The sequence below is a fragment of the Notothenia rossii genome (genome assembly GCF_949606895.1).
Source record: "Notothenia rossii genome assembly, chromosome: 10".
Classification (NCBI taxonomy): Eukaryota; Metazoa; Chordata; class Actinopteri; order Perciformes; family Nototheniidae; genus Notothenia; species Notothenia rossii.
The window spans coordinates 6,043,418-6,062,559 of NC_136908.1; the positions used below are offsets into that span (position 1 = coordinate 6,043,418).

The 19,142-nt window shown below is 41.0% G+C and overlaps 1 protein-coding gene across 5 annotated transcripts in view; it reads left to right on the forward strand.

Annotated features, from left to right (window-relative positions):
- ptprua (protein tyrosine phosphatase receptor type Ua) overlaps window positions 1–19,142 on the forward strand; it is a 268,605-nt gene that overhangs the window by 39,706 nt on the left and 209,757 nt on the right. The window contains exon 1 of one of the 5 annotated variants that reach the window (XM_079654676.1): window positions 10,169–10,320. The exons of the other annotated variants lie outside the window; for them this stretch is intronic. The gene's annotated coding sequence lies outside the window, so the exon portion shown is untranslated. Of the gene's footprint in view, window positions 1–10,168; window positions 10,321–19,142 lie in introns of those variants that run through there. 5 annotated transcript variants of the gene reach the window in all.

The window sequence follows — 19,142 nt, forward strand, 5'->3', positions numbered from 1 at the left end:
TATACTGGTCTGGTAAATGAAACGCCACGACAACTTAATCTGTAGCTTCTTTCAAAAGCGTCAGCAGATAAATGCTCACACTTTGCGTGGGCTTGTGTGTTAGTGTGTGTGAATTTTCACATCTCTGGAGAAGCAATATGCACACTCTCTTCTAGGTGAGGATGAGCGAACACATCCCACCAGACGGTGTGTGTTGTCACTTCCAAGCATGTGTCTCCAAACTGCGGTTGCGAGAGAAAGTGTGTGTGTGTGTGTGTGTGTGTGTGTGTGTGTGTGTGTGTGTGTGTGTGTGTGTGTGTGTGTGTGTGTGTGTGTGTGTGTGTGTGTGTGTGTGTGTGTGTGTGTGTGTGTGTGTGTGTGTGTGTGTGTGTGTGTGTGTGTGTGTGTGTGTGTGTGTGTGTGTGTGTGTGTGTGTGTGTGTGTGTGTGTGTGTGACTCTCCATCTGTCGTTGTTTGAATAAATGCATGCTTTTCTCAAATTGCTCCCCCTAAACGTCAGAGCAGAGAACATCAAAAGGCACATTGCCTAGCAGGTGAGATTGCATCGGCCCTAAATCTCACACCCACCGCTCCATTCAGACTAAATTACCTTTTGTACACCAAGAAGTGACATTTGGTTGCATGGAAAACATCTCGGTTTCATCACTCTCTCCGGCGTCTAATCCTCACTCCTTTCTTTCCCTGTTTTTTCAACTCACATTTCCGCTCTGGGTGACGAAACCCAAAGATGAATATGGGGGAGGAAGGGGGTTGGGGATGTGTCGTCCAGACGGAGAGGGTGGGATCGGGATAATTCGTTCACCGTGGGGTGTTGGACAAGAGGAAGTCTGTGTGTAGGTCTGCAGGTGTTTGTGGGGGGTAAATGGAGATAATTAGAGATATTCCGAGGCGCGGAGGGGGGGGGGGGGGGGGGTGTATCACCGCAGTGCTGCTCACATTTCACAGGATGGGTGTTTTCTGCAGAGATTTGCAGTTTATATGACAACATGCTAGCTTCTTCACAGCGAGGCAAACACCTGCATCCTCATGTTGTTTTTCCCTCGCCACTTCACATTGCACTAATTACCTTTTGTGATGAAGAACAATACTGCAGTGATGATACAGAAAGGCTCCTCCCCTCCACTCCTAGGAGAATCACGAGCAAGATGAGGATCACATTCGTATCTCTCCTGGGACATGTTTCCTTGCTTTAATGTTCAAAAATCTCTTTATTTTTCTCATACTGCCTGTGCCGCAGCACCTCTTTTCACCCTCTGTCTGAAACCAGAGCCCAGTCTGCCCTGATTGGTTAGCTGGCTGGCTCTGTTGTGAGTGGTCAACTGCTTAGCGATGTCACGTACAATGTGTTGGAGCACTGGCCAATAGGAGCGAGAGTGTTACATATCAACCGCTTCGAGATGTCCCGCCCCTTAGCCTATCACGTACAATGTGTTGGAGCGCTAGCCAATAGGATGACGTCACTGTGTTCTGAAGTAAACAAAGGAGTCCAATGGAGACATTTCCTGCTTCTTATGTTATTCTTTTCTAACATAATTTTGTCGCACCTCTTCAGCTCACTTGAGTCTTCATGACGCACATCTGCAGTCCTCTGTCAGTGTGTGTGTGTGTGTGTGTGTGTGTGTGTGTGTGTGTGTGTGTGTGTGTGTGTGTGTGTGTGTGTGTGTGTGTGTGTGTGTGTGTGTGTGTGTGTGTGTGTGTGTGTGTGTGTGTGTGTGTGTGTGTGTGTGTGTGTGTGTGTGTGTGACTGTCTGCCTGAGGTAGTGTTTATCATCCATCCTCATACTAAATCCTGTCACCTGTTTTTTTCCTTTTCCTCCGAGATGTTTTGCATCACATATCGTCAGTCTTGCATAGCCCCAGTTTCCTGTTTGGATCATGAGGAAACGTTGTTTACAAAGCTGCATTTCCTTTATAAAACAACAACAACAACAACAAGGTGCCACGTGAATTAGTGATGGAATATATCCAAGTACTCTTTTATATGAAGCACTTTTTCTCGTCTTTTGAGAGATATTTACTTTTTTTGCCATATTCTGTCACCATCGCTTCATAAAGCAAGTTGGGGATATTTTTTGAATTCTAAATCTCCTTTCTTACAATAAATCTTTTGTATTCTGGTTTTTGTTTTGTCGCTGCCTCAGTTGAATTTCCTCGGGGCGATCAGGAATGTTTTGATCTCGTCTTCATCCTCTTCTCTTTTTGCCGCCTTGTTTCCCCCACTGAGCGCTCAGATCATCGCTGCAGAGTTTCCCTTCACAAAGCAAGAGGACACAGTTTCAGCCGTAAAATACAACGTGCATGAGTGTGTGAGGCTGCGGCAGATACAAAACTACAATACAGGAAGTGCTTCTGTCCTTTTTAATTAGTATTAGGAACATCAGCAGCAGGACTTGTACAAATGAAACATTAACAGGTATATTTTGCAACTACATTAGGAGTTTCATAGACATCGGCTTTTACAAGGGTGTTTCTCAATCTCGAGTAAAGCTGCTCCAGAGCCACTATTTCAAGCCCACTACGTCATCGAGTGCCGCTGAAGGACTGTTCCAATGTCCAGCATACTTGGAATTCTACAGAGCCCGGCGTACTTCGTAGTGAGACATTTTCGAGGCTGCACTATTCTTATTATACATCCTCGGGCCGTTTTTCAATATTGAGGATTCTTCCTTGGTAGCACATGTCTTCCAAGTCACTTGCTTCAGAAGCGAGGCAAGAATCCTTCCTGGCATTCGGAAAACGAAAAGTGGAACAGGCGAGCGAGTGTGCAGGTGTGTGTCATATGAGAGGCCCCGCCTTACATTTTCCGCCACAGATTTGGGGAAATTGGTCCGTGCGCAAAGCATTGTGGGGATTTTAAGGACGCTAAGTCTACCCATGTGCAGCCTCGAAATTACCCCCAAACCAAGGACGCGGCCTCGGTGGAATTCCAAGTATGCTGGCGTTTGGAACAGCACTTCGGCGGGACCCGATGACGTAGCATCCTTGAAATATTGGCTTGGAAGCCAGTTTCCTCGAGATTGAGAAACGGCCATGGGCTACACACGAGTAGACTCTGCGGTCTTAAAATCCCCACAATGCTTTGCGCACGGACCAATTTCCCCAAATCTGTGGCGGAAAATGTAAGGTGGGGCCTCTCATATGACGCACACCTGCACACTTGCTCGCCAGTTCCACTCTTCGTTTTCCGAATGCTAGGAAGTATTCTTGCCTCGCTTCTGAAGCAAGTGACTCGGAAAGACATGTGCTACCAAGCAAGCGTACTCGACATTGAGAAACACCGAGTCTTATAAACGATTGAGTTGCATTGTGGGAATTGTTGTATCCAGTGTTTTTGGAGCTTCACTCTGAATTCGTGGAGTAAAAGCCGTAAGCAAGCGGAGAAAAGTCTGCAAATCTCACCCTAAAATTATCCTAATCCTAATTTAATAATAGTTTAAAGTTATTTTTCAATCAAAAAAAAGAAAATGTCCTTTTTATGTCTTTTTAAATGTAGAGATTTTTTGCTTTTCTCTGCTTTTAAATCGTGTAAAACATGTGTTGACATGGGACACGAGCAGTGGTCTTCAGGTTTGAATTACAGTGAGTTGCATATAGAGAGTAACAGAAGAAACACACCCCAAAAAAGCTGCCCCTACACTTGAACAAATAAAAAAAGGTATCATTATAATGTTGTACCAAGAGCTACTAGGTCTTACAAAAAAGTTTCCTCCTGTTTTTCTTTGAGTAAATCAAATGAATATCTTTATATTTTGTCAAAATTAGACATTTAAAAACATTACCGTGACCATTTCTAACCATTCTGCTGCCATTTTGTAGAAAAACTATTATTAATCGATATAAAATCATTTAAATCGCAGCTATGTGCAAAGTATAAAGAATCTGAAGCTTGCTCTTATACATTTTAGATTAATTAAAATGATAATTAATATTGCAGCTTTAATGGCACCAGGTGTTACATATATTGAAGCATTATGGTGGGACTAAACCATTTCTTAATCTGCACCTTGTGAGAAATTCAACATTCAGCATTAGATGTCTGTTGCAGACCATAATACATTAATGTGTTTTTCCGGTAAACACGTAATTCTCTCTCTGTTCTAGTCATTACATTTTCCATTTCATGTCCTTTAGCCCAGAGTGAGGAACACCTGAGGATTGTTTCTGAAAACTATTAACAAAGGAAAGATCGCCCTGATGTGAGGGAGAATATTTATGTAAGAAACAAACAAAGAAACACCCCGAAGGCTCGCGTTTATCATGCATTACTCTCCTGCAAAATGAAAGAGAGGTTTCTCTTTGCACATTCAGATGTGAAGAAAGCCTGATAAAGTAAATGTTGTTCTCCTTTCATGTGTTCACTCTTTACAAAACAACTTTTCCTTTCCTTTTGAGTGAAGCAGAGAGAGCGGTCACTGGTTTCAGAGTTTGGGCTCATTAGCCTCTGGGAGGTTTTATGCTAATGTTCTTTTTTATTATTCTCCAAGATTATAAGAAGCTACTTCCTGCATGTTTTATTTTATCTGCGCTTCAGAATCAGAAACTCTTTGTTTGTCCCACAGTGGGTGAGTGTACAGCGGTGCAGGGAAAGGGCAAATGTGAAACTGGTAGACCCTTATTTCATATTTGTGGTCGCCTTGTGTAAAACAGCTTGGATAACCTCAACCCTGTACTGCATAATTAAGTATTATATATATTTCATTTCAGGACAAACTAAGCCATCTGAATATATCAGCTGCAGCGATGTCACATGCATATTTAAACAGCTATAAGAACACAAAATAAATAACAGAATCTGAAAGAAAGATGTTCTCCCAAGTCTTAGGAACCAGGTAAAAACACCTTCTAATCAAAACTATATACATATTTTACAAAAAAGTTCTGACAATTTCCGATGTTTTTCTACAAAAGTCAGATTTTTTGGCATAAATGCAGCTCCTGTCACTAAACAAAGGGCAACACAAAGCACATGTTAAAAAGTCAAAGCAATAAGTACACAACCTTGGTGAAAAAATAAGTAACAGCCATTAAAAACGTGATCATATTATAGTAGTGCTCGGAGGTGAAAGGGTTTGATTAGCAGTAGCCAGGATCAAGCGGTTGATTGACAGCTCCCCAATTCCTTACTAGTTGAGCCCTCCTGGTTTCAGACGACACTTCTTCTTCTGTGGTGCTGCAACCAGGAACAAATCCTAAAAACCTGGAAATGAGTCAGCATTTCATCGCTTCCTTTCCCCTGAATGTCTGTAAAGCTGAAAACATTTCAACGTTTGTTCTACGACCCTTTAAATACCCCACTGTTGGATTTAAAAACAGCGTCTGCTAACAAGTGTCTGAATGCGACGACTAAATTTAATCACGTTCAACATTAGCCACATTTAGCTTAGCGGTGTAGTCATGTGACCGTGCTGTCGATCCTTTATAGCCTAACGTTAGCTTTTTACTTCAGAAATCATAAAGTTGTGTTAACCTGCTGAACAAAACGTGTAAGTATCATAATTGTGTGTTATTTTCGACAATAATCCAAAATCCAGTGGAAGTATCCCATTGGCTTTTTGTCTAGGGAGCCCTTGTGCTGCCAACTATTGAGTTGCATTGTGGTGGTCATACAAATAATACCCAGCGTGAGAACCTGACATTATTCTGAAAAGTTTAAAGTTTTATCTCTCGTGTAACAAATGTATCATCGTTGAACACTTCCTGTGGTATCACACAAAGTTATTCCTAATTTTTCTTCTGTTAAATGTCCAGTATAAGTGTTCATTTCCGTTGGATTCATGCTGTCAATATTTACACCAAACTGACACCAAAGAACACGACTGTTGTGTCTCCTCACGTCTCCTGCGTCTTGGCCAACTGGAACACACCGCAAAGACTTCAGCCGACGGCCAAGTAGCACGTACGAACTGCGCATGCGTGAGTGGCAATAACTCTCCTTACCAGCAGGTGGCGGGAGTGTGTATTCGTCATTCAAAAGAGGCAGCAACCGGAAGACAGACTGCGTGATATAAACAAACAACAAATAGCTCCATTTTTGGTTTCTAGATTCCAGATCGCCATGATGAAAAATAAACTCTTGCGTCCAGGTGAGATGAAAATGAAAAAGAATCGCCGTCTGTGTGTGCCTTCTTAATCGCTTGTTTGGGTCCCTCACTTCCGTTTCGCTCTTCATGCACTGATTCGCTAAGCTGTACAGCCAATGGTGCGGGACACACCAATCTGAGTAGGGCGAACGGACGCTCATCGACGTCCAGACATCTGTCGACAGCCAAAATCGGGTTGGTGTTTCCGGGTCTTAAAACAAAATTAAAAGACTCAAAACTCTCTCCATTAAATCAGATAAAACTAACTAACTCTCAGTTTTTGCAGAATAATAATAATAAACCTTATTTGTACAGTATAGCACCTTTCATGCACAAAGCAGCTCAAAGTGCTTTACAGAACAACAATATTAAAATAAACACAGAACAAGATAAAACATCTACAGTGATCTTAATGACATTCCCGTGAATTAAGCTGACAAAAATTAAAATGTGTTAAAATAAAACAATTAAAAAAAGATAATTGAAAATGTAAAATAAAAGCAAAAATACAGTAAAACTTGGACAATGTGAGAATTGAAAGTTAACCCGAATTAAAAGCCGTATTAAAAAGATAGGTTTTTGATTTGTTTTTAGGGATTGTGGGATTTGCAGAAGGGAAATAACACAATTAAAAAAAGGGAAATGAAACGCTCCAATTATCGAAAGGATACATTGAAAACATATTTTCCACCTGCCTCACTATCTGTCGTTCTATTGGGACTAGCTCTTTGTAAAAAAAGTAGTTTAATGCAAATGGTTCACATAAGGTCTTCTGCTCAGATCTAATATCTGCCCCCTGGACGTTAATCCTCGCTCTACACGTGTAATTACCTCTATGAGGCTAATGTGTTTCCCCTGGATGTAATGTAGCGCTGCGGAAGACATCTGATCCCCGTCAGGAGGGCGCTGTTTAACGGGAGGTCAGTTTCTGAGCAGTGGAGATCTTTTTCTTACACGACCTGCTGAAGGCTGGGAGCTGGCAACGTGCCCACTGCGTTCACCTTGAGAGGACACACACACTCGCACACACACACACACACACACACACACACACACACACACACACACACACACACACACACACACACACACACACACACACACACACACACACACACACACACACACACACACACACACACACACACACACACACACACACACAGCTGATTGAGCTGTGTTTGTACAAACAGCTTTCTTTGTCTTTTGTTTGTCTTCCATTGGAATCCTTTGTTACTTCCTGAAGATAGTGACATCACTATGGAACACTCGCACTACTATTGGCTAGCGCTCCATCACATTGTACGTGATAGGCTAAGGGACGGGACACCTCTAAGCGGTCGACCAATCGCAACAGAGCCGGCCAGCTAACCAATCAGAGTAGACTGGGCTCTGGTTTCAGACAGAGGGTGAAAAGAGGTGCTGCAGCACAGGCAGTATAAGAACAATAAAGAGCTTTTTGAACATTAAAGCATGGAGACATGTCCCAGTAGAGACACTACATACATATATACACCTGAACATCAGCAGGAGAGGACTCTTTAAAGTAGAGACACTACATACTGATATACACCTGAACATCAGCAGGAGAGGACTCTTTAAAGTAGAGACACTACATACTGATATACACCTGAACATCAGCAGGAGAGGACTCTTTAAAGTAGAGACACTACATACTGATATACACCTGAACATCAGCAGGAGAGGACTCTTTAAAGTAGAGACACTACATACTGATATACAACTGAACATCAGCAGGAGAGGACTCTTTAAAGTAGAGACACTACATACTGATATACACCTGAACATCAGCAGGAGAGGACTCTTTAAAGTAGAGACCCTACATACTGATATACACCTGAACATCAGCAGGAGAGGACTCTTTAAGATATTGAACAACTTTGGATCACTTTTCGGAAAGCCTGGTGGCCATATAGCAAAATCTAGTAATCATTCTCACTTGATTAAAGCACAGTTAAAATGTACTTGTTATTTCCTTCTGTTTTGAGCTATTCCCTCCCGTTGTTTTAGAGGCGTTTTCCATGTTAAAATGACCAGATGCCTAATGGTAGTAAATAAAGAACAAGTGATGAATAACGAACACTGACAGGGTGAGAAGGATCCAAATGCAAAATGTCTGTTCTTGTAGCTGTAGGCAAATCAATTGATTACATTATTAAAACGTTAGACTGACAAACAGCAACATATTTCTACTTACTTTAGAGTTTATAGTTTCATTGGGACTATTTATTTGGTAGAAAGTAGTTACATTTAATTTTCTTTTTTACATCAGGCTGAATCTACATCCTATATCTGCCCCCTGGACACAAGAAAAACTCTCCTCTCAACAACTGTAATCACCTTTAAGGCTGTGTTGCTGTGAAACACTGGCAGCTGTGTGTGTGTGTGTGTGTGTGTGTGTGTGTGTGTGTGTGTGTGTGTGTGTGTGTGTGTGTGTGTGTGTGTGTGTGTGTGTGTGTGTGTGTGTGTGTGTGTGTGTGTGTGTGTGTGTGTGTGTGTGTGTGTGTGTGTGTGTGTGTGTGTGTGTGTGTGTGTGTGTGTGTGTGTGTGTGTGTGTGTGTGTGTGTGTGTGTGTGTGTGTGTGTGTGTGTGTGTGTGTGTGTGTAAGTTAAATGAGGGGAGGATCTGATTGATGGAGCGCTTTCAAATATTATCTGAGCCACGGCTTCACTATCATAATGGATATTACCACGTCATAAACTTTCATTCTTTGCTTAATGCGCCGAAGACAGACACATAAGCTTCTGCGCATGCCTGCGTGTATCCCCAGGTGAAAAGACGGTCGTAAAACTGTGCACACACACTCTCACACACACTCTAGTTAACCTCTACAGAGTCCCATTGGCTCGATAACAGAGCCCAGATGGCTATATGGGCTGTGGGCTTTAGCCTCTATATTAGCGAGTGTTAACATGCAGTCCATGTAATTCTTTCCTCTTGTTTGGCCGTCTTTAAATCCTCCCCGGTGACTTCCTGTAAATCCGATCTGAACTTCTGTGTGTGTTAGAAAGATATCACTCATCAGTGATATGATACATGAACATGAGAAGAACATGTTGTCTTTAAACCATTGAGTAGACTGATGAAATAAAATACTAAAATAGAGAATGCAGTAGTTTAGTTCTGATTAGTTTTAGGATACGTAGGTGTTTTTCAGCTTGGAAATGATTCTGTATAATACATGAACTCTCAACATCCCTAGAAGTATTTTTCCTATATCTTTTTAAACACTTTCTGTTTTGTGTCTGCGCCTCTTTTCTCAAGCTTGGATAGTTTACCGGGGGTGTCCCACTTCACAGATCTCCATTATATCTCATAACTGTTCTTTCATTTTTGACTCTGTGGATAAAACGAGTTAGATCTCCCGCTAACATTATCCTCCCTGTTGTGGTTTCTTTGTGAAGGAGTCGGGGTCAGCTCAGTGAGCAGGAGGGCTGAAGTGGAGCAGACCCCCCTGCTGTGGTGATTAAAGGCCCAGACGTTGAGCCTGAATCTCAGACACATTCGTTTCGCCTCGCTCTCGGTTGTTTTTGGCAGAGACTCGCGAGCGGCTGTCTGTGCCGGGCTCAGTTGTTACATATTTGCTCGGCTGTTGCCTGGTGAAGGGCTCTAATGAGACATTTAGCTAAAGTGTGTCCAAGATCCAGATCATCTTCACCCAACATAGAGAAACTAACTGATATTCAATACCACTTCTACACATAGCAAGGGCTGCGCAATTTAGCGAAATATACTAGTTCAGAATTGAAATTGTAAAGGTGACACATGTGTTAAAATACCTTTTGTATTAAGTATTTTGTAACTGAGGAGATGTCTACAAACCACATTTGTTTGGTATGGATTGTTAGAAATTAAAATCAATGTTTTATGGCATAATTTAGTTAGAACATACCGTCAGTTTAAATGCTATTTTATTCTGGAAAAAAACGGAAGTTCTCAATACCAAGCTTTTATTCTGAAAATCCTTCATGACGGCGTCCGGGATTACCGTCCATCAGTATCATTAAAGTGGCTATTGACGCCGTTAACATGTAGTACATATAAAGTTATGAAAGTGATAAGGAGGAGAAAGGGCATGTGGAAGTAAGCAATGAATGTAAAATGTCGAAATCCTCCGTTTAACGCAATATCGGACACAGAAGAACGAGGGGGAAGTCTCCGACGTCACCACAGCCCCCAGGGAGGAGGGCCGAACAGCCAGCAAGCGGGAAGGACGAAGGTTTGTGAAGTCTCTTCTGCTCGGCCGACCACTGCGAGAGGAAGCTGCAGCCTTTCTCTCCTCACTGAAAATATTCTGCTTGTAACATAACCGCGCCTTTTTTTAATTAAAGTACCCATTTGAACCTTCTCAGAGACTCCATTTAGTCTCCTTTTTAAAGCTTCTCTCATGGACGCGAGAATAACGAACACAGTTAACAGGATCCTCTTAAAAGGTCACACAATGTTCAAATGATTAAATGTTTCTATCCCTTACATATTTTGAACAATATCGATGTGCAATATCAGTCAAAAATAATCGCATGTATTTATTCATTCATGCTGCCCTTATCGCAACATTGAATAGTAACTTTAACGTTTGTGTATATCGTGACTTTGTAAATGAGAAAGAAATACGGTACATACAGACTTTTATGTTAACATGATGGGATGCTTTGCTTTTTCTCCCAGAGGGATCAGAAAGCCTTGTGTTTTCATTTGTCTTCCCAACGTGCAACAAATAATAATTTTTCAATTTCACTTCCCGTGCACTGTGAATAATTCATTGTGAGTGCATGTTTGTGTAAATGTCTTATGGTTTTGCTGTTGGCTGTATTTTCTTTCCTGTTCTTATACAAAGCGTGGATTGAAAATAATATTTCGCCCTACTGGGTGCAAAGTATTGCCTTCTAGCTCTGTGGTGCATTCACAGTGGAATAAGTTGCTTTCCCTTGCTATTCTGCACCTTGTGGGTGGACTGGATGAATTCACTGGGACAAATACTTAAAAAAGGATTTGTTATCCGTGTGGAAAGGTTGAAAATATAGGCAAGTATCATATCTGTGAAGAAGAAATTAGTGTTTGTAGATTATGTTTGCAGTGGTGGTGCCATGGGTTACTAGTCGGATAAAAGGTTATTTAAATTGGTGTCTTAAAAGCTGTATTGGTGTAAAATTATGTTTTTTTGAGTCTGTTGTATAAAAGAGGATATTTAACGGTTATTTTCATGTTCATATTAGTATTTGGTGTCTTTACTGTGACACGTTTTGATGCTTTAATGTTCAGAAAGCTCTTTATTTAACTGTAATTCTGGAGGAGTTTTCCTTGGAACGTTATCGAGAATGTGGGTTTGCTGTTATTGTCCAATGTGAAATGAACGTATTGTGTTTACAACTGAGTCATTTTGATTGAATTATGCAGGTTAGCGTTCATACTTTACTCACACACTTCATTTATATAACCTAACTTACCACCCTAACCCAAACCATGACCTTTTCCTGATCTGAAGTAGAAGTACTCAGAGCATGTACTTAAAGTGTTGTTTTGTTTGAGCTCTCCAGGAACAAGAGTGCTTTTCCTTCTGCTGAAAGTGGAGCTAAACGTAGAGAAAATGTTCTTTAAAAGATAACAGCAGCCTCACGTCGGGAACAAGGGAGAAACAGGAGAGGATCTGAGGTCGAGGCTAAAAGGTTTAAAGCACAGGAAAGGTCAGGCTGAGCATAATCACTACCAGGTATATAGAAAAAAGCTATGTGAAATAAAAGAGTCTCCTGTTATGTTTCAGGACGGCATAACCTGAATGACAAATATTGAGGACAAGAGCCATGTGGAGAAAATCCGTTCAAGGCCAGACAAAAAACAACCCGCGCGCCCCTCTGTCAGAGCGCTGATGGACCGCTGACCTGATGCAATTTCTACAGCCGGAAAATATCAAACCCACTAACAGGATTGTAGCAGCTGATGCAATAACTTCCAGATAATGCCATCACATTTTGGGTGCAGCGGAGGCTCCGAATAAAGACGTCTAAACGTTTGTCTCAACACAACTGACACATCAATCATAATTTCTCTCCAATATAGATTTCGGGAAACCAAATAAATAATATTTTTCAACTCTTGACGCATCCCTGTACCTCTGTTAGCTTCATTCACACATATACTGAGCAAATGCTTCTGTTAGTTATCATTATTATAGAATTAATGGCTGCGGGGGGCCTAGTAATGGCAGCGAACCGCTTCAAAACGTGTATTCCGGTTTATTCACGGCATTCATTTTGTTATTCTACACAGTATTGTTGTTTTATAGTTATTTGTTAATGTATACAACCCTGTTGACAGGAAGTTGTTGTTGCTATGGAAACAACGTGACAGAGATTAACGGAGAAAAAGTCATATCTACATATAAAGACGGAGAAAGTAAACAATAACGTTTATGGTTAAGTGTTAGCACCCCCCGAAGAGGCACAAGCTCTTATGTTGATATTGGAGATTTCAATAAATTTAATTTGGCAGCCGAAAAAAAAACGAAAAAAACGAATATCCGAATAACAAAATTGAAACCCGAATAAAACCTACTCCAACGAACGAATATTCGGGTACAGCCCTACGCACTATACAGACTTTATCACGCTTTAGTTGTTGTTGTTTATTTGCAAATGCAGCCTTGCACGTCTAACACTACAGTAGATGGGATTTAAAGCCCCTGGACAAGCTGCTGTTTTTCACTCATATTAGAAAGACTTCATATTTTTTACGGATGCATAATTTCTTTGTGATATGATTACTGGCAACAACTAGTTCATTATAGCACATTTCATATGGGTGTTCCTTTGTGTTTCTGAGCATTTTTTAATTGCCGTGATGACTCATCTCTGCTTTTGTTATTGCTACACGACGCTAACCATTACTCCATAATTGTCACTTGAGTGTAACGGTGTCTCCTTTCTCTGCATACACTCAGCTTTAAAAGCACATGTGCTCACTCTGCAGCTTCGATCGTTTCTCTCGACAGTTACAGATGTTGCAGCTTTGACAAAATACAAGGTGCATGAATATTCATTGAAAGGGTGAATTGAATCGATGCATTTGCAGTTTTTTTGCCCAAGACTTGCTACGTGTGGTGCTTTTTTTTTTTTGCATAAAAAGGAGCATTTAGCTGCTTTTTGAAAAAAGGATGAACACTTTACCTCCTTCCTTCCTGCTTCCCAGAAAATCCTCTAAATTACTGCAGGCATTATTTCCCCGTGTGCTGGGACTAAGCAGCTCAGAGTCAAAGATTGAAGAGAGCAATTATGTCTGCATCTTGGACTTTTGAGTGATAATTCTTTATCATAATAATGGACAGCACCCTCACAGCTAAGCCTCTTATTACAAGTGCTCATTTAAATGTATATGGTGCTGCAGGAAGTGCTGCTATAATGCCATGTAAAGCCTCTTGTTACCGTCTTTACCTCCACGCGCAGCAATATGAGGTGCTTTTTAGAAAAGAGAGTAAACGCCGCCACCGGAAGCAGAGGATCAAGTGTTCCTCAGGGCGTCTGAATCCCCCCCCCCCCCCCCCCCCGCTGTGAGGGAGGGGAGGTGTGAGCTGTAATTAAGTCGAAGCGAAGACAGTGTCACGCTCTCCGAGGAGCGATGATCTCTTTCAGAAAGAGGCTCTAGCCCTGGTGACAGTGCCCTGTTACGACTGGAGCGTCGTGTGTGTGTGTGTGTTGTGAGGAAACAGCTGCTTTCAGGCTTCGGTGTTTCTTCCTGTAACTTTCTGACAGTCAGAGCGGCAACTTTTCTGCAGATGCTCAGAAGTGCATTAAAGTTATAGCAACAGTACGCCATATGGTGCTCTCAAACCAAATCCTGCTCTATGGTGACTGGATCACATCACACACGGCCTCTTTGGACTGATGTGCGCAAATTATTTCATGCATGATTAACAGACTGTACGACGTGATTTGTCATGCTTTGCTTTCTGTTATTTTGTTCATGTATCATTCAGGACTAAAACCACCAGACTCAGGGACAGCTTCATCCCACAGGCCATAAGACTGTTAACCAACTGAACTTTGAAACAACATCCATAACATTGATCTGGCTGCTACTTAGAAATTATTTAATTAATATATCATATTCCAATCACTTGTATACAGACTCTTATTTCACTATTTTACTATTTTTCTTTTTGTATTTACATGCATTATTTTTTCTGTTTATCTGTGTTATTGTGTTGCACTGTGGGAGGAGCCTGAGATTTTCATCGTCATAACTACACTGTTGCTATGTACGCATGACCAATAAAAGCCTCGAACCTTGTATGTCTGTAAGACGTTGCTTTTGTCGGGACCCCCTTGAAAACGAGAAGGGGTTTATCCCAATAAATAAATGTCTATACATATTTGTGATTCTCGAGCTGCAACACTACTACTAAGTAATCGATTTTGACAAGTTATAATTCATACTAAAATCAATGGTGCTGTGTGAAACTTGAGAAGACTTCTGAAAAGTAACTGGCCTTGCAGGATTCCACAGATGCACACACAGGGAGCTGAGCTGAAGTGTGTTTTCTAACGGTGAGTCTGTTGGGACGGCAGGAGGCTGCAGTCAGAGCGCTGCCTCAGTAATGGAGGTCAGACCCTTCTTCCCCCCCAGAGAACCTCTGTAGCGTGTAGCCTGTTATCACTCGGTATCCTCGGCACGTTTCCTTTCCCCCGTGGATTTCTCTCTGTGTGTACAATAAAGTAGTTAAGGAATAAGTCCTTAAAACTTTAGGACAAACCTGAAAAGTGAGTCAGCATAGTAAGTAGCGGTGGGGACGTGAAGTCATGTGACCGAGCTGAAGTTCCTTTTATAGCACTAGGTTAGCTTTTTACTTAAGAAATCATAAAGTGGTGTTAATATGTTGAGATTATTCTGCTGAACAAAACTTGTAATTATCATGAACGCTTGTTTGAGAGATTATTTTATAGAATAATCCAACAAAAACGTTTGGCTTTTTGTCGAGGGAAAAGTGAAATGCTAACATCAAGGTGAGCCAACAGAATTGCATCATTCTTGCACCACTTTATATGTAAAAATAAATAATAGAAACGTACAAATGGCACGACGAGTCCCTTGTCTTGCGGCTGACCACCTGCTCTGAATACGGGGACTGCTGTGCATAACATATTCTGCACCAAACACAAATAATGCTGATAAATAACCATGACAATCTCTTTGCAGTTGAGTTGTTTCCTCATTCTTTTTCTTCACACGACTGAGTTCCTTTTGCTCGCAGCCATTCTGAGCATTCCTTTCTACCATTTGATTGCATGGAGATTGACATCAAAGCCGCAGGTCGTCGTGAAATCATGCATGTTGTGTAAATCTATGCACGACATTACCATACATAACATCCAGCAGATAGATGTGGGGCTACTTTACGAGGCCTCTTTAATTTTAAGGATTGCATGTGTTTGATTTGAAGTGGCACTTCTCTGGAAATCACTTTTTTTTTTTTTTAGGACCCTTCATTAATATGTCTCCTTTAATTGGCAAGGAAGAATTTAAAGTGTGGAGACGGCAATCATTTCCAATATGAATACATCAGCACTAAACAGAGATATAAAGCTTTCAACTAATGCATTTAGGTCAGTCCTGACATGAATATTCCTCTGTTGCAGGGGACAAAAAAGTCTTGCCATAACCACTTATTAAAGTGGATTCGCACACAAGGGGGAAAGTGTCTCCTCCAGCACTCATGATTATATTTTCATTTGTAGCATCAGTGTGAGTGTATCTGTCATTTCCACCCTTTTCCTCATGGGCTGTAATGCAGGTGCTGCAGGGAAAGTCTTTTTAATAACTGTGATTTGAGCCTCATTCGAAGAGATCTGTTTTTATTCACCTCTATTCATGCTCATGACATCTCTAACAATGGCATTAACTGGAGAAGATGTGGGAGGTGATGGGGGGGAATGGAAAGATGAAATGAGCTAATGAAAAGCACCTGCTTTGTCCGTGACTGGCTATCTTTATCTCTCTAAATAAACCATTGACAGGGAGTTCATAGACTGACTAAAGGGTGAAGTTTATCTCTTACCCGGCAACCTATCTATTTTTCCGTCTGGCTTGCTGGTACATCATACAGTGAGCCCTTTAATCTCCACCGGTTCACCTGTGCTGCAGCGTCGGATACAGAATCCTTTTCTCAACAGGAAGCTAGTTCACCTTGGAGCACCTCAGGAGTTGTGCTTTATAACACATTCTGTATATATCATAGCAGATTCCTCTCTATGTCAATGGTGCAACTCAATTTCTTGCACGTAACATAAACTGTGCAGGTAGACTGTGGGTTAGGGCTGCACTATATTGGAAAAAACTGACATTGCGATATATATGTTTTTCCCTCTGCAATACACAGTATATTGTGATATGAAAAAATACAGGAATTGAAGAAAAGACAGTTTTTTTTTGTCCGCAAACCATCCTTTCTTGAACTTTGATGCTATACAGTACAAATGGTATTTCTTTAACGATATTTAACCGGATGAAGGATTTTAGTCACAGACTTCTGGATCTTGTGTTGTCGGAGCAACAAGCTGTCGGTTATCCTGCTGTGATCTGATCAAGAATGATTGTGATTGTTGGTTTGCTGTGCATGCAGAGCCTGCATGTCACTCACTCAAGTGCCCCTGACATGAGAGCCGCGCAAGTTTTCCTTTTGTAGCAAGCAGCAAAATAATTGTAAAAGGACGTGTTTGAGTTAATTTGCCTACTTAATATCGCACGTCCTGCGATGTGAATATCGCATATATTATCGTCACGACACGATATATTGTGCAGCCCTACTGTGGGTGTTTCCTGTTACCTTCTTAAGGTACCCTAACCCTAACCCTTATTAACTAACAGATATCACCATGAAAGTTCCCTAGTTCCTTACTGACTCTAAGACAATTGTTTTTGGTATTATAAGTTTCCTGAAAGGCTATGTTTAAACATGTAAATGAGCCATTTTCTTAATATGTGTTAATTCCCAAACCCTAATCTGAACATTAGATAAAGCCAGGTTTTATTTTGTTGACATGTTATAGTCATTTTTACTGAAGGGATTTTGGATATCTCTTTGTATCATTCCTGAATATGCTGAGCTAAAATAGGCATTTCTCCATGTTTTTAGGAATAATATGTTTATAAACCAGTGTGTAAACAAACCCCTCAGAATATGGAGAACAATGAAACTGGAGAGTTTGGTGTGTGTGAGAGCTACTGAAGTGGAGATTTCTGTCTAATAATATATAGATAATTTGGAGAAAACGACCTTTAGAGATATGATGAATTCATATAAGTTGTACACTCTAGGAGTATGGTAGAAATGTTACTAACAGATATCACCATGAAACTTCCCTCGCTGTTTTCTTAGACAAAGACAATTATTCCTTCAATTGCAAGTCTTCTGAAAGGCTCTATTCAAATATGCAAATGAGGCATTATCTAATCCAAAGGTAGATTTAGAAAGAATGGACAAAGTTAGTCAAATTAACAACTTAATCTTCATGTGTGTTTTAGATGTCTTCCTCCAACAAGTCTAAAAGAAGAAGCATAATAATCCAGCCCAAACTCTCAGAAACGACCAGTGCATGAAGAACAATGTCTTTCTTCCTGTATTGTCTCGCCTAAAGAATACTAAAAGATGTTAAAGAGTGTTATCGGCCTCGGAGAGTTGCCCGCCTCGGCTGAGATTTTTCCAGAGTTGCAGTTTGGGGACTGTCGCCATCATGGCCCGTAATGAAACAATTTCACACAACAGAACATGCCCTCCGGTGCCAATCCTGCCCAACGTCCCCAACCCGAGTGTGCAGCCTCCAGAAATAAGATTTTTTAGATAAATAGAAAGATGGTCACCCTTCACTGCCTTGTGTGTTCATGCTGGCTTCTTTTGAGATATAACATAGACCAAAATGGCACGAGAACACTACCATAGGTGGGGAAAAACTGGAAAGTAAAAGCTACATGCATGAGAACCGTGTACTTCCTGATTTTAATTGAGACGTATGGCCTTGTTGGTCTCAGGTTGGACATATATCCATTAGCAGGGCATTTATTCACCACTTACTGTCTTCTAAAGGTCTCAGGAGCGCAGGGGTTGAGTCTATCAGTCATAACATGCTTGGATATCTCCAGTCAAATCCCCATAGGATGATAAAGGATGATGAATGAGTGCAGCTGAGGCTCCACCAACTACATTTTGATCGATCTGTCCTGGCGGTGTGTTTACTGGCGATCACAGGCTGAATGAGAGCAGACACTTCTGACATCTAGACATTTTTATTTAATGACTTTGTATGTAACAAATAGCGGTAAATAAAAAAGAACTCACCCCTCGGTCTCTTATCGTTTAATTACCTCCATGCTGCTACTCTGTTCAAACTGCATCCACCAAACAATCTGATTTATCTCGACCTCCCCAAAATAACCAGAATCTGACACGTGTGAGATATCTTTTTTAGCTATTCTGTCGTCATTTCCTGCGATCTTCTTCATGCAGTCAGTCAAAATGAATGAATGAATGAATGTGCGTTTCTTTGACTATTTATAGGCAAATATGGGCATTACGTGAAGCCCGCAAAAGCAGTGCCGCATTTCGAGTTGATTGTGATTTATAAAGGGAAACCGTCTTTCGCAGTCTTTTATGAATTGGAAAGTGTCTGTGCGTATTTATTTGCTTTGTCCTACGTAAGCAACCTTCCCACTTCAATCCTACGCAAGGCTTTATAAATGAGGCTAAAGGACTCTCTGAGTGGTTAGCAAGTTAACTTAGTCTAAATTATCTCAGTGGGTCTCAAACGGTTTGGTCACCATTTATGTAAACACATATTTCCATTTGAGGGGGGAGTGATTAGTAAAGTATGCATGAATACAAAAAGTTAATGTTAACTTGTTGCATCGAACGCACTTATTGTAAGTCGCTTTGGATAAAAGCGTCAGCTAAATGAAATGTAATGTAATGTAATGTAATGTAATTAAGATTTCACTAATAGCTCATGTTGCATTGGTGAAGCTCTCCTAATGCACAGTCATTATGACATCAATCAA